This window comes from Phyllostomus discolor, chromosome 2 (assembly GCF_004126475.2).
Source record: "Phyllostomus discolor isolate MPI-MPIP mPhyDis1 chromosome 2, mPhyDis1.pri.v3, whole genome shotgun sequence".
Lineage (NCBI taxonomy): Eukaryota > Metazoa > Chordata > Mammalia > Chiroptera > Phyllostomidae > Phyllostomus > Phyllostomus discolor.
The window spans coordinates 90,668,008-90,684,400 of NC_040904.2; the positions used below are offsets into that span (position 1 = coordinate 90,668,008).

Consider the following 16,393-nt stretch of genomic DNA (forward strand, 5'->3'; position numbering starts at 1 on the left):
TGAGCTACCAAGCATGAGGCACATTTCATACCAACACTGATTGGTTGCCAAGGAGACTCCACTGACACTCTACACAAGCTCATGTTTCCCCTCTCCCTTTCTGCTAAAAGGAGGGGGAACTTGTGGGTCAAGTGCAACATGCTAGAGAAATAGAGGCTATAGACCCAGCCTGATAATAGAAAATTCATCCATCAGCAGCAAAGGTACTTGAATTCAAACGATTAAAATATGAAGTTTTATGCTTGAACCAACAGCAGTATCCAAGAACATTCAGAATATCTTTTTTTGCAAAAATCCAAAAAAAGGCCAAAGGGAATCAGTATCTGCCTCCCAGGTCCAAATGTCTTCTACCCCTGGCTTCATCAGAGTCAGATTTCCCTAATAAGAGAAACTTTGCTATTCTGAACAAAATTGTTCTTTGTAGTAACCCCAATCAGAGATGAGAATGGTTCCTTCATAGAGTTTCAAACTTTTGGACTTGTAGAAACCATTTGTTGTTTCTTTTCCAGTACTTTGCCATTGATTCTTGCCTAAAATTCTGGAATGCTGGCTCTTCATGGCTTTCCTCTCTGTGCTCAATATCATCAGTGCCACGGTCTGCTTCCTTATCCTCTTCATTTAAGGTTTCCTGAGTCAGGATCAAGTCAGAAGGGTTTTGAAAAGGAGATAAGCTGTCTGTAGTAGTTCCTGTGTTCAAGGTTACAGAGCTTCTATCTTTCTGAAGGCCCTCTAGTTGTTATTTTTTTTTAATATTCAATATTTTATTTACATTTTAATAAGGTTTTTTCAATGACAGTTGACATACAATATTATACTAGTTTCAGGTATACTTCCCAGTGACCAGACACCACATAACCCATCAAGTGATCATCCCAATAAATCCCACACCCACCTGAAACCATACCTAGCTACCAGAATTCCAATGACTATATTCCCTATGCTGTATTCCACACTTCTGAGACCATTCCATAACCACCAAGTTGTACTTCTTAATCCCTTCACCTTTTTCACCCATACTCCCAACCCCCTCCTATCTGACAACCATCAAAACAGACTCTGTATCTATGAGTCTGTTTCTGTTCTACTTGTTAGTTTTTTTATTTTTTAGATTCAATTGTTGATAGATATGTATTTATTGTTATTTTATTCTTCATATTTCTAATGTACTATTTTCCTCTTAAAGAAAATCCTTTAACATTTCATGTAATATTGGTTTGATGGTGATGAATTCCTTTGGCTTTTTCTTGTCTGGGAAGCTCTTTTTATTTGTCCTTCAATTCTAAATGATAGCTTTTCTCAGTAGACTAATTTTGGTTGTAGGTTGTTGTTTTTCATCACTTTGAATATTTCTTACAACTCCCCTCTGGCCTGAAAAGTTTCTGTTAAGAAATCAGCTGACAGTGTTATGGGAGCAGTAACTACTTTTTCTCTTGCTACTTTTAATATGCTTTCTTTGTCTTTAATCTTTTGCATTTTAATTATGATGTGTCTTCGTGTGGGCCTCTTTCGGTTTATTTTGTTTGGGACTCACTGTGCTTCCTGGACTTGTACGTCTAGTTTTTCACCTGGTTATCTGATGCTGGCTCTGTGCCTGGCCAGTGATTTCTTCAGACAGTCATATTCAGGACAAAACTCCCTTTCATATTCTTCCACAGCACTGGTGACTCTCACAAAGTGTTTATCTAAGCCTGTACCCAGAACAACAGACACAGTTACCACCCTGAGTGAGCTATAAAACTAATCTAACACCAAGCTCACTGAATAGGCCAGGTTACTGACATATGTAGTCTCTTGACTCCAAGCATCTTGGAAAGCCTCAAAATCTTGCATCCATTCCACTGCAGAGCTGTGATCAGTGATGTCAGTTTCATTCATGAAGCTTGGTTTTGTACAAGATGCAAGGCCTCAGTGATGATTGTCACAGAAGCTTACCAGGTGAATACTTCTGTCTGCCCAGGTGTGTCAATCAAGACATTTAGACATATTGGGGGACTTCTCAATAAACTTCATCACCTGATTTAATCTGATAGCAAAGAGATTAAGTGAGGTCACTATACCAACATGGGCCCAAGTTCATAGCTATATGCTTAGTTGAGGATTTAAATTGTTTCTAGATGAATTCAGATGATAAAGTACATAGTGATATTGGCAGCAAAGGGAATTTCATGCATGGGGGTTCTGATTTTCTGATTGACCACATAAGGTGGAGAGCCTTGGTTATGCAGCCATCCTATAAGCCTCTGTACAAAGATGGTTTTTTTCTAATCCCACCATTTTTCCAACACCAACAGACACACTGGGGGCCAAAGACCCCCCAGAATACTGGGGCTCAGCAGCGACCACCGTCATTTTCATAAGTCAAAGTGAACATATATAAGACATGGACTAATCTTAAGTATTCTTTCAAAGAGAATGGTTGTTAAGATGCATTATTAAATGTTTTTTTAAGTGGAGGACTTACTCAGAAAATATGAAAATATGAGAGAATGTTCCTAAAGCAGAGGTTATTATTTCTATGGCTCCGAAATGGAGAAATGAATTTCAACTTAGTAAAAGTAGTGGGAAATATTATTGTCACTCACTCATGAATGGTAGTAAAGCCTTGTTTTATTTTGTTGCTTTTTAATAAACAGATCACAGGCAAAGCTTTTGAAAAATAAAGCCATCTCAGAAACTATGGGGCAGCCATGTTCTCCATCCCCTTCCTGGCCTAATGCCTATTTTCGGTCTTTGTAAAATGTAGGTAAATCAACAACACCCAAATCCAGCTGCTCTGCAACCGGCACCTGACTCAGAGCCATCTGTAATTTCTTTCCACTCAAGTAGGATGTCTCCTTTAAAATTCTCTATTTAACACACACAGTCTTAAACTATATAATGTGTTCACTTCTTTGGCTCTCCTGAGAAGCGGGCCATGATTGTGGCATGCTGAAATAACTAAATACATTTTCCTTCAAAGAGCCAAATTTTTCTAGGCTCCTGGATTTATTCCAGTCAGCATCCATCAGCTCTTGAGTATTGGTGTGAGTTTAGGGCTGTACTGAGCCTGGTGGGAGACACTAATGAAAGGATAAAAACCAGCACTTGCTCTTACCAAGTTTAGGACCAAGTTTAGGAAAATAAGACTAACATACATGCAACAATGGGGAAACAATTTGAGACAGTATATAATTAAGTGCTCAATGTAATACTGACTGTAAGTGCACAATACTTCACTAATTACCTATTGCTTTAAGGAATTAATACTTAACTTCAAGGATTTCAATTGCAATTTCTCTATAAGCATTAATTCTTGTAACCAGCAATTCAATTCATTTCAAATAGTTACAAACATACCCTAGTTTTAGCAAATTATAAGCATTGTTCTCAGAAATGTTTTTTCCACTAACCAATTAATTTAAATCCTGATTCTTCTGACCTCCAGGGCCTTTTGGAGAGTGCTTTCTCCTCAGACGTAATTTAATTTTTCAAATGAATTTTTGGCTGGCATAGGATTTAGGAATCCTGAGGGGAAGCAATCTGCTTTCTCCCCTCCCCTCCTGAGGCGAAGAAAAGGAGCAGGGGAACAGGAGACCCCTGGGTCCATGGCAGGCCCTCTCTCTCTCTCTCTGGCAGGTGTAGACAAACCCCAGCACTGGACTTATTTCCTTATTTCAGTCTCTTTCATTTCTCTGTTACTTCCTTTTCATTCCCTCTTCTTCTCTCCCCTGTTTGGTCCTCTTTACCCCTCCATTCCACTTTTGTCTCAGTCTGACCAGCAGCACCTGCAGAGAAAGTTTCCTCAGGTGACAGCCCTCTAAGGGAGGAAGTTGCTAACCTTGCCTCTGCTACCAGCATGGAGAAAATGAACCCAGGAGGAATTTTGGCCTCAAAAATCCAGCTCAGCTCATCTTCTAAATCTTTAGCCAGCTTTCTATCAGCCAGCAGGTGTGCTGGGAGGATAAAAAATGTGTTTGTCAAATGTGCCTCGAGACAGAGACCTCACTGGGACCTCACACTTCTCCTGCTGAGCATCTTCGTAGGCTCACTCCACTTGGGACACTGTGCAGAGCTCTGGCAAACAAGCACAGGTGGATGTTACTATATCCAAATCTGCCTTCTGTTTCTCTTTGACAAAGAAATCATTAGACACTGATATGTGTGACGTGACACTTTATCTGAGTGTGGTGGAACAAAGAAGGCAAGTACAAGCTGCTCTTCACTTCTCTGAGATTCTCTTTTTTGTTTGTTTTGTTTTGTTTTGTTTTGTTTTAGGGGAAAAAGTGATTATCCACACAGCCAGCTGTGGTAGACATTAACTAGCAGGTGGTAAAAAGCCAGATCTCCTGGCTTCGAATCCCAATTCTGCCTCTTCCTAGCTGGGTAACCTAAACAATTTGTGTAACTTTTGTGATTTCAGTTCCTCATGTGGAAAACTGGAAGAAAAACAGTAGCTATGTCAGAGACTTCATGTCTTAGAATTAAATAAGTTCAATTATGTAATACATATATAAAATACTCTGTAAATTAAAGCTTTTATTATGGAAATAGCTTTTATTAAGGAGAGTATCCACTAACTTGCACATAGTGGATACTCCATAAATGTAAGCTCTTCTTTCTGTTTATTTGTATGAGTTCATAGAGAGTAAGATACCCAGGAGAGTAAATATTCTGCCACTGTCAACCAGGAAATGTCCCTTCCCATGTCAGAGCTAGGTAGATTTCAGCCCTGCTCCAACACTCAAGTGCACTGTGCTCACCACCAGTAGAAGTAATACATTCTATGATCTCATACATTTCAGCAATATACACTGAACTTTCCTTAATAAAGCACTGAAAATATTAAAAGAGTGGTCAAAATAGGACCAAAGCAAGTGCCACCATCAAAGCATTTTTTGCAGTAGCCCATACTTTATAAACTCTCACAAAGAACTTTTACAAAAATCTCCTATGCAATTAGGAGATTTTTATTTAATACAAATATAAATATTCAAGAATACTAAAAAATTTTAGAATGTAGAAGTAGGAACCAATGAATTTGGAAGAGGTCTGCCACTATTCTACTTCTTTAAAAAGAAATATTTTTAATATAGTTTATTGATTATGCTATTACAGTTGTCCCACTTCCCCCTTCACTCCCCTCTACCCTGCACACCCTCTCCCACCCACATTCCCCCCTTTAGTTCATGTCCATGTGTCATACCTATAAATTCTTTAGCTTCTGCATTTCCCATACTATTCTAACCCTCCCCCTGTCTATTTTCTACCTACCATCTATGCTACTTATTCTCTGTACCTTTTCCCCCTCTCTCCTCCCCCAACTCCCCTGTTGCTAACCCTCCATGTAATCTCTATTTCTGTGATTCTGTTTCTGTTCTAGTTGTTTGCTTAGTTTGCTTTTGTTTTTGTTTTAGGTGTGGTTATTAATAATCATGAGTTTGTTGTCATTTTACTGGTCATGTTTTTTATCTTCTTTTTCTTAGATAAGTCCCTTTAACATTTCATATGATAATGGCTTGGTGATGATGAACTCCTTTAACTTGACCTTATCTGAGAAGCACTTTATCTGTCCTTCCATTCTAAATGAAAGCTTTGCTGGATAGAGCAATCTTGGATGTAGATCCTTGCCTTTCTTGGAATATTTCTTTCCAGCCCCTTCTTGCCTGTATGGTCTCTTTTGAGAAATCAGCTGAAAGTCTGATGGGAACTCCTTTGTAGGTAACTGTCTCCTTATCTCTTGCTGCTTCTAGGATTCTCTCCTTCGTTTTAATATTGGGTAATGTAATGTGCCTTGGTATGTTCCTCCTTGGTCCAACTTCTTTGGGACTCTGAGCTTCCTGGACTTCCTGGAAGTCTATTTCCTTTGTCAGATTGGGGAAGTTCTCCTTTATTATTTGTTCAAATAACTTTTCCGCTTGCCCTTCTTCTCCTTTTGGTACCTCTATAATTCATATGTTGGAACAGTTAAGGATGTTCTGGAGGTTCCTAAGCCTCTCCTCATTTTTTTGAATTCTTGTTTCTGCATTATTTTCTGGTTGGATGTTTCTTTCTTCCTTCTGGTCCACTCCATTGATTTGAGTCCGTTTCCTTCCCATCACTATTGGTTCCCTGTACATTTTCCTTTATTTCACTTAGCATAGCCTTCATTTGTTCATCTAATTTGTGACCAAATTCAACCAATTCTGTGAGCATCCTGAGCACCAGTGCTTTGAACTGTGCATCTGATAGGTTGGCTATTCCTTCATCACTTAGTTGTATTATTTCTGGAGCTTTGATTGTTCTTTCATTTGGGCCAGTTTTGTTTTTTTTTTTTTTTGTCTGTTTGTGCCTGTTATGTATGAGGGGTATAGCCTTAGGTGTTCACCTAAGTGATACAACCCAGTTACTGGGTTGTGATGCTATATGTGGGGGAGGGGCCCGAGAGGGAACAATGGTGCTTGGTCCATTCTGTGCCAGATTTCAGTCACTTCTGCTGCTTCCCCCAATCAAATTGGGCCCATCTGGTGCTGATTCCAGGTGGGTGGGCCTGTGTACATTCTAGGACCCTGTAGGTCTCTCCAAGGAACTCTCCTGTGAGTCTGGGAGTCTCTTCCAGCACCTCAACCCCCACAGGTGTTTTTAGTTGGTGTTTTGAGGCTTTATTTCCCCGAGCTGGAGTTCTGGGTTGTGCTGTCTGCCTCATTCACCAGTTTCGCCTAGTTTATCTGTGCATGAATATGGGACTGTCAGGTTCTGCCAGCCACCTTGTGCACCATGCCCCTTCACAATCTGCTGCCTCACTGGGTCTGCTGGCTGCCATCTTGTGGAGCCCAGGGTCTGCCAGCCACCACCTCACCATGAGTCCTCTCCACCTAGCTGCCCGACTCCACCCATCCTACTGGTCTGGATGAATGTTTCTTCTTTAACTCCTTGGTTGTCAGACTACCATACAGTTCAATTTTCTGTCAGTACTGGTTGTTTTTTTGTTTCCAAATTTTTGTTGTCCTTATTGTGGTTGTGGGAGGAGGCACAATGTATCTGCCTATGCCTCCATCTTGGCCAGAAGTCTCCTCTACTTTCTATAAATCAATGGAAAATAAAATTGGGGGAAATGGATGAATAAATATAGCTTTTCTCTTAACATACAGCCCTACCACAGTTAATAGTATTTCTTTCCTACTTAGAAGGAAGGCTCAAGAGTCCTTTTAACTGTGAACACATTCCTAAATGTGTTCACAGTTAAACTGATTGACTAAACTGATGGCAGAAAAGTAAAAGTACAATTCTTGATGAGTCTCCTACTGTCCAATTAGTAAAGTTTAGAGAAGCAATTTCTTTCTAAAATTAAACTCATAAGATGTCAAATGATGTAAATGACAATAATGGTGATAAAGGTGATGAGAGTGATGGCAGATATGTATTGAGTGCTTGTTGTATATTAGGCACTGATCAAAGTATTTTACATATATTAACTAACCTGATTCCCTCATATAATCTCATTTAATCCCATTACAACCTAATGGGAAGAAACTATATTTAATTGCATTTTACAAATGAGGAAGTTGGTTTAAAACATTTAAAATCAAACAGCAAGAAGGATGATTCTTGCTAGTAAGAAAGCAGACAAGGCAATTCCAAAAGTACTTTGATTTGAACTTTAAAAGCAAATGAATTAATTCATGTTTCATCAACAAGAATAGCCATAATATGAAAACCTGAACACTCACTAATTTTTGTGATAACAATATTGACTTTAAACACCAACCACCAAACACCAAATACCATATAAGGTATTTGCAGTCGTATAATTCTGTTCTTAGGAGCCAACAGCTAGGAAAGCGCCTATGAGACTACAAACATCCAGTTTTATTTCTATTGCATCAGATCCTTCCAATCAATTTCAAATCCAGGGACCCTTTCATCATAGAACAGAGCAGAATCCAATTTAATCATTCTTTTTCTTTCACAAAAGAACAAGCGACAGTGCTGTGGGCCAGTTTATACAACTGGTACCATGGCCTTCAAATTCCTCATTGCATTCTGCTTATCAAGAAAGTTAATTATTATCAAATCCCTACCTCTGAAAAATGAGGCCAAAAGCCACCTTGTTCCAAAGCCTTGCCAGGTCAAATAATGTAGTAGAAAAATGGCAGTTTTATTCTGATAACTTTGGGAAACTAGATTAATTTTAGAAAAAAGTCACTACTTGGAGCTGGGAGTAGCACAGAGAGAGATGGAAGAGAGTAAGTTATTTAAGAACCACAAGAAAAGATAGCTCAGATGGTCAACAATTTCTAAGGCCAAATGACAGAGCTTAGGTAATACATGTTAAAGCATTGCTTGATGAAGAACTAATCTAGTAAGACTCTCTTACTGTGCCTGGCTTCATAAAAGCTGTCTAGGCAGTGTCTGAAGGAGAAATGCTCATTGAAATAATCTGAATACTTTGGAATTGGTGTCTTGCAGTATTGCTCCCATGCTCAAAACCAGTGTGGGCATACTTCACATGTCTACATGTGAAGAGATATGAAGAGGGAAACAAAAAAGAGAGAGAAGAAATGATAAAATAAAAATAAATTAAAAAAACAGTAGTCAGAGTATTTTTAGTTTAGAAAGTCATTTGAAGTGTTCAAACTCTTATTCTCTTTGGATTTTGAAAGAATAATTTTTGAAAAAAGCCAAATGAATAAGAAAGTGTTTTTAAAGATGAAAGTAAAAGTAATCATGGCAGCTTTTAACATTCTCATGGATGGCTCTTTTGTCTTTAAATGTGTGGACTGAGAGGGGTTTAATAGATTGTAAGGCAATTCTAACTTATGAACTCTGTTCAGGAAAAACTAATAACCTATGCAGAAATGTTTTTCACTATGGTTGAACCAAAAAAGAAGTAACTTTGTAGGCAAGTTGATAATGTATGTGAAGGTTTGACTATGAAGCACTGATTCCATAAGTCACACTAAAATAAACAACAACAAAAAAAAGCACCGACTTTATTTCATGAACAAAAGAGTATCATAATTTATAGTAATAGCACACAAAATGGCATCACATATAACTTACAATTCCAAAAACGTGATTGTTACATGGTTGTTATTTTTGCCAAAAAAAAAAAAGCCATTGCAACAGGTCAATTACCTGAATGACATGGAAAGTGTATGTATCACATACTACACCTCTTGAGCAAAAGGAAATGCCTCTTTCAAATCGGCAACGTTATGTTATCTCCTTTTGCAACAGTGATTACATTTGGGTTTTACATTATGGGTGCAATGAAGCTGGAATTTAATGCCTGAATAATAGATCAAAGCAAATCAGAAAGTAATTAGTTGACAGAGCAAAGGGTTGCTTATCTGAATGGCTTGGTTTATGCAACATAAAGGAACAGGAAACTCTTGATTTGGCTTTTGAAATAAAGAACTATATCCAAGTGCAGTTTGTCAGTAGGGAGGAAATCAACTACATGTATTCTTTTCTTTTGGAAATTAGTTCTCTTTTGCCCTTCCTATTAGCTTTCTAATCTGAGTATCTATTTCCCTTCATTGCATATGTTGCTCTGGAGGCTGCATATTCATTTTCTGGATATTAGACACCCTATTTACCACAGCCTGTAGTTGCAGACATTTGCTGTGTAGGATTTTACCCCTCCCCTTTCAATTCAGAATTTTATAGTAAAAACTACCGATAAAGAAAGAGAATGACAGACCCTGTTGAGCAGCTAGTGATCACTACACATTTAGATTTTATATTATTATTATTTAGCATATTAAGTACCCTTTCTATTATCATCATGGGGTAACAGAGCATTCAGCTTTGGAGGACAGAATTTAATTTGAGGTTGAAAATGGTTAACAACAGGCTGAAAGCCTGACAATATAAAACGCATTTAGAAATTCAACCGGAGGGTTTTTTATTTTAATGAAAAAGAATAATGAAAAGCCCTCTGCAGGGAGAACAAATTTAGAAAGGTTACTTAAATATATATGTGCGCTTTAATGTTGCAAAGGAGGGTTTTTTGTTTGTTTGTTTGTTTGTCTTATTTTTACAGTGGACTTTAATCTAATTTGTGAGTTTGGATTTGAGCCACAGGATGGCCACAAGATAATCTTTAAAAAGCAAGACACCTTTGACAAGTAGGAACTTAGAATAGATTCTAGGATATTTGAGTTAGTTGAGGATTTAGAGATGATCTAATGCTGAACTCTTCATCCATTGGACATGACACTAAAGTCCCAAAACATGAAGTATGTTCCCCAAGTCATGTGACTGATGCGTGGTAGAGCCGTACTGAGAAGGACCACACGACAAGCAGTTACGCAGGCCATGTCCGTTAGCCACTTTATTTTCTCTCTCTGTAATCCTCGTAATAGACTGTGATCAAACGTTATCACTGCCAGTTTACAAGCAAACGGAAACTCAGGGGAATTCTATAATTTACCAAAGGTCACCCAGCTAGAGAAAAGGGAAGCACAGATTTAACCTGTGTGATCCAAGGATATGCCTCAACAGTTCACGCCAGCAAAAGGCACAGCTCTCTGCTGCCTTCCACAAGGCCTTCAGCCTCCAGTGCACTGGTTTTCAGCAGAGCTAGCCAGGCTCTGTCTACCAGACCGGTGCTATCACCTGTTCTGTTTTGAGTCGCTGCTACTCTAATCCTGACCTCTCTGACAGTGTCATGAACCCACTCTAATGTCCAATTCAGCCCAAACTCCACCAGATAGTAGATTCTATTGCCTTTGGCCCCTGCCTATAATGACCACCACACTTTCCTCCTGCATGTACAGCTCCTGAGACCCCAGCTCATGCCCATGTCCCTGGTTCAGATCAACTGAGAGGCAGGTTGATTCCCCAAATTCAAAGTGCAATGGAAAGTGAAGTGGAGGCCTAATCCACAATCAGGGGCTGGTCATAGCTCCAGTAATGTAATAACTAGGACAAAAAGTCCAAGGCTCATTCTTCAGCCAGAGTTACTAAGGTAAACAGAGAAAGACAATGATCTGAGGAAGGGAGTTGTAGAGAGGGGAGGGATTTGGGAAAAGCACTGTGGATAGCCCTGTGACTCAGCTATCAACTGTGCCACCAGACCCTAGGCTCAGTAATAGAAAATGATCCTAAAACATTTCAGGGTGGGGCAGAAACTCCTGGCTGAGGAGAGCAGCTTCAGGCCTCAGTCAGAGCTACTGGCAGCAAGGCCCATCTGTGGCCCCAGTAGTGAGGAGATGGGAAAGATAGAAGAAACAGGGACATACCTGAGGCAGGGTCTGAGACATTGCCCCATTTCCCCCTTCTCCCTTCCCTGAAAGACAGGATCTGGGCACCACCTTCCTTATCCGTCACAGTTGTCTCTGTAATTGAGTTAGTTTTTGGTCTGGGTAAGATTAATCTCTTTTGTTTCCAGGTACCCTTTTCACTCCTTGATGACACTGAACAAGGCATGCAGAGTTGCCATGGTCCCTGGACCCTTTTCTTGGTCAACTTGGCATCCCTGTGCCAGATATGGCCATCCACCCCTCTTTCCTTTTTAGTAATGAGAAGCACTCTGAAAAAGTGGCCATGAATGGTTAGTGCACTCAGTTACATAAAGACTTGTAGTTCCCTGTGGTTCTGTGGACAAAGTTCTCCCGAGTCCCTTACATTCAACTTTTATACTGTATTGTTGGATTTAGTATTATCTTTCCATTACTTAAAAAGGTACCAGGGCAGCAGGTAGCATATCAGGTGTAGACTACCTGGCTCAGTTTGGATTCAGTCTGTTGTAGTCCCTGATGGATCCTGCACTGTGCCATCCCAGTCCCCCAGGAGAGCCCCTGTGGTTCCCTCACCTGTCTGCAGATGAGACATGTTGCTGATGGTCAGCAGTGATGGCCAACATTGCTACTTTTTACTCAAATGAGTGCTGTCTTTGTGGGGAGAATTATAGCTTTTGAATTTCCCTACTTTGTATCCTAAGCCCACCTTTTGCTATCAGTATTATCTTTTTTTTTTATAGTTTTTTGGGGGATGGGGTGGTGGGTGGTGGTGGGGTGGTGACATCAGTATTATCTTGAAAGACCTGTTTAACCTCTTTCAGCTTAATTTTGTTATCTCTTAAACTGTATATACATCAAAAGTTTGCTGTGGAGGATAAATGAGATTTTTTTTTTTTACAACTGTAGTTTCAGCTGTAAGGTTCCCTAGTGCAGGGATCTCCAGCCTCCTGCCGCAGACCTGTACCAGTCTGAACCTGCTTGGAACCAGGCCACACAGCATGAGGTAAGGTTGAATGTAATGTGCTTGAATCATCCCCAAACCATCCCTAGTCTTCCAGTTCATGGAAAAATTGTCTTCCAAGAAACTTACCCCTGGTGCCAAAAGATTGGGGATCTCTGCCCTACTGTGTTAGTCAGGGTTCCTAGGAGAAACAGAACCAATAGGATGTATTTATAATCCTGTTTATTATTGTATTAAAAGAAATACACGATTTCTAACGCGATTTCTAATACACGATTGGCTAACACGATTATGGAGGCAAGCAAGCCCCAAGACCTGTAGAGTGGGTCAGCAAGCTGAACACTCAGGAGAGCTGATGGTTTAGTTCCAGTCTGAGTCCAAAAACCTGGGAACCAGACCTAGCAATTTTGTAATTCTAGTCCAAAGGCAGGCAGGCAGGCTGGCTAAAGACCCAGGAAGAGACAATGTTTCAATCCAAGGTTGAAGGCAGGAAGAAAACCAATGCCCCAGTTCAAAGGCAATTAGGCAAGAAAGGATTTTCTCTTACTCCCACCAAGGAGGGTCAGCATTTTTATTCTATTCAAACTTTCACCTGATTGGTTGGGACCCACATCATTGAGGTTAGTCTGCTTGACTCAGTCTACCCACTAAAATGTTAATCTCATCCAAAAACACCATCAAATAAACACCCAAAATTATTTTTGACCAAATATTTGAGCATCCTGTGGCTCAGTAAACCTGACACATAAAATTAACACTCACACCTAATAAACTTAAATATGCTAATTAAGCATAATTAAGCTAAATTGAGGCAATTTAGGCCATCAGGAACACAGAAATAAATGACATATGTATTTCTAGACTTTATGATAAATTTCTGTTAGGTAACTTGCATTGTATGTTTTGTAATTCAAATCTACAACCAATGTTTTTGAAAACTGCCATCAATATGGCACATATAATAAAATATGAGAGCTTCTAAAGGAAATTTAAGAAGCTATATCCTAACAAAACTAATTTTTGTTATTGGGTAAATTGATGAGAATATAATTAAAGTCACACCAGTATGCCTATGGTACAAAATTTAAAGACTCAGAAACACACCTTTCAAAAAAAAAGGGTGTGTCTCTAATCTATTGACTTCCTCCTATTTGAACAACTATAAAAAGACAACTGTACTTGAACAACAATAAAAAGATTCCTCCTATTTTAAATAGGATCTAATTTTGGCACATTAAGAGACCAAGGAAGTATAATTTTCTCAGACTTTTCAAAGAGCTTTTTGATAAGTTTCCTTGTGACAGAGTACTGGGGAAAGAAATCACTGAGGAGCAAACAGCAGAATTCTGCCAAAGGTTGCTTGTGAAAAGCTCTAGAAGCAGCCTCAGTGAACAGCTGTGGCTGAGAGGAAAGTTAATAATTTGACACCCACGGGTCTGGCCTTGGTTCTGGCACTGTTCAATACAGCACCTTAAATGAGGAGGAGGGGGAACTGGGAGATGATTTACTCAAGATATGGTCTGACTGCCAAATCTGCCAATGACTCTGCTTTAGGTAAGTGGAGGAAATCAGTGAAGAACAGTGAAAGTTATCCCTTGGATTCAGTTTTTTTTGGATTTTAGCAAAAATAAAAGCACTTGAAATTCAAGTTATACTCATAGTCATACCAGCATAAGTTAAGTCCAATTTCTCTGCATCTCTTTTGAGAAGTCAACTGGTTAAAGGGAGAGCTAATGTCTACACAGATAGATAAGAGACAAGAAGAGAATACAGTTGCAACATACACCAGTTGTTCAAATAAGAAATGTAATGGGTTATATACGAATTTCTATAAAATCATGGTACCTAAGACAACTGTTTATTGATTCTAAAAGGATTTGATAATCTTTGTTTTCAGCTTGAAGAAAGACTCAGTTTGAAGATGGATTCAGAGAGAAGAAAATAATTTCATACTGAGAAACAAAATCATTGGTGTGAAATCATACTGTATTCAAGTCACTGGCAGTGATTGTTGGATGTTCTCATTAGCCTGCATCGGTCCAGGCCTGACCAGCCTGTTGCACAATGAGTTCACATTAGCAATGATATACCCATTTTTGTGGCTAATAACTGTTACTTGTATAACTGCCTTAAAAACCTCAGGGTTTCCTGGGGTGCTAGATATAAAACTAGCATCACTTATTTCATTTGTTGTTGTTTGTTTGTTTTGTTTGCTTAATTAGCTCCCCTGTGATATCTTCTCTCAAAGAGCCAGGAGGAAAGCACACTTCACCACTAGGATCAGTGCCTGGATGCTGTATGAGAAACCTGAATCCCCAAAGTCCCTTTAGCACTTCTGAAAGTGCTTAAGCCTAATGCATTTCTGCAACGCCATGAGTCTTTATGGAAGATTGCTATTTTCCCAAATTGGCCACTGCATGACTTTTGGTCCCACATGTTCTTGCAGGGTTTGCCACTCCGGCATTGAGAAGTACATTCTCCTTTCCCTCCCTTTGAACCTGGGCAGATTATGGCTACTGCAAACAGTAGAGTAAGGCAGAGAGTTATGCTATATGACTTCAAGACTAGAACACTGAAAGGATACAGCTGTCACATGGCTCTCCCATTTAGGACCCTGGTACTGGGAGCCCAGTCACCATCTTGTGAGAATCCCAAGGTGGGCTTCTCATGTGCTTCCAGGAGAAGCCATATGCTTCCAGGAGCAGCCTTAGCTAAGCTTATGGCCTACACCAGCATAAACTGTTAGATGTGGGAAAAGAGAGACCTCCAGATCATTCCATCCCCCAGCTTTGGAGATGCCCCAGCTGACACCTAGATGAGTAGCAATGAATTATTCCTACCAAACCCTTCCCAAAATGCACAAATGTGAGCAAAGGAAATGCTGCCATTGGTTTAAGCCACTATTTTGGGGTGGTTTGCTTTGCAGCACTAGATAGCTAAAACAACCCTCCTTTGTCCCACATACTTCAACACAGGACTGAGGAGAGTATCAGTGTCCCCAATTCTATGTGGACGTTTGAACATAAATTCCAAGCATATGCCTGCCAAAATACTAAACATTCTTTCATGATAACAAGCCTCTCAGCTTTTGCTCTAGACCTTTCTTAATAAGAAGCAGCTGATAGTCCCTGGCCAGGCACCATGCTGACATCATCTCACTGTTTCTCCCTGAGGAACATCCCTAAATTTCCTTCTAGCAGATTCCTCTCTTGCATGCATTTTGGCTTATGTAATTAGATGCTAAAGATTGAGGGCAGAGGTGAAGAACTGGTCCATAATTTCAGATAGAAAATCAGGTTGACTCCAAACCCTACTTTAAGCCCAAACCTATTCCCACTTTTTTTTTTATAAACCACCTGTGAAAGAGAAACTTCTGAGAAGCTCTGATTTCATTCTCTGTCTTGGTCAATGTTATTTTATATGGGGTAAAGTGACCAGGAAATACAAATAAGAATAAAAGAGATCTTAAAGAGAGAAACTTTCTTGTTAGGAATGTACTTTGTGAGAGTTGTGAAAGTACAGTGTAAGAGGAAACCAGGAATTTTAGTAGCCCGTAGAAGGACTCCCATCTAACAAGCTAACAGTGAGGTGATGTTGAAGAGATCTAGAAAAAAACTCTTTATGCTTTATAAAACTAAGAAAAAGCAGCAGCAAGAGGATCCTACCCTGGACAGGTAGAGAAGAGCTGAAAGAGTATTTGAACAAGAAAAAGAAGTGAACAAATCTCTTACAAAGAAATGAATGGGATTAAAATCAAGTGAAAAACTGTATGTAACCCTCACTCCACCCTTCATAGCAGATGGCTTGCCAATACAGAAAGCACCTTTCAAGGAGGTTACCTGTGATATTCAAAATTTGAAGAGTATGATAATTTTATATTTTCCTTTTTGTTAACTTAATGCTCTAAGCAATACAAATTGGATAGATAAAGATCTATATTCAAGATAAATACAAATTTGAAAAACACACATAAAGATACTGGTATCTATAATACCTCATAAGTCCATTTTAATACTCATTTGGGACTATTTTTGTCTTTATCAGTTCTAAAAAATTATGGGTTTTCTCACTTTACTCTCTAGTTATAGTTTCCAGCTATTTAGAACTCCATGGAGCCCACTGTACTAATTACTAAAAGTGTCTCACTTCATCCTAACAACTCGAGGTAAATATTATTATTTATTATCTTTAGACCATAAGAATTAAAATAACCTGCTCAACATCCCAT

At 39.2% G+C, this 16,393-nt stretch overlaps 1 pseudogene; it reads right to left on the reverse strand.

The window, feature by feature from the left end:
- Positions 1-314: 314 nt before the first annotated feature.
- LOC114488745 lies at positions 315-2,167 on the reverse strand (annotated as a pseudogene).
- Between the last annotated feature and the right edge of the window lie 14,226 nt (positions 2,168-16,393).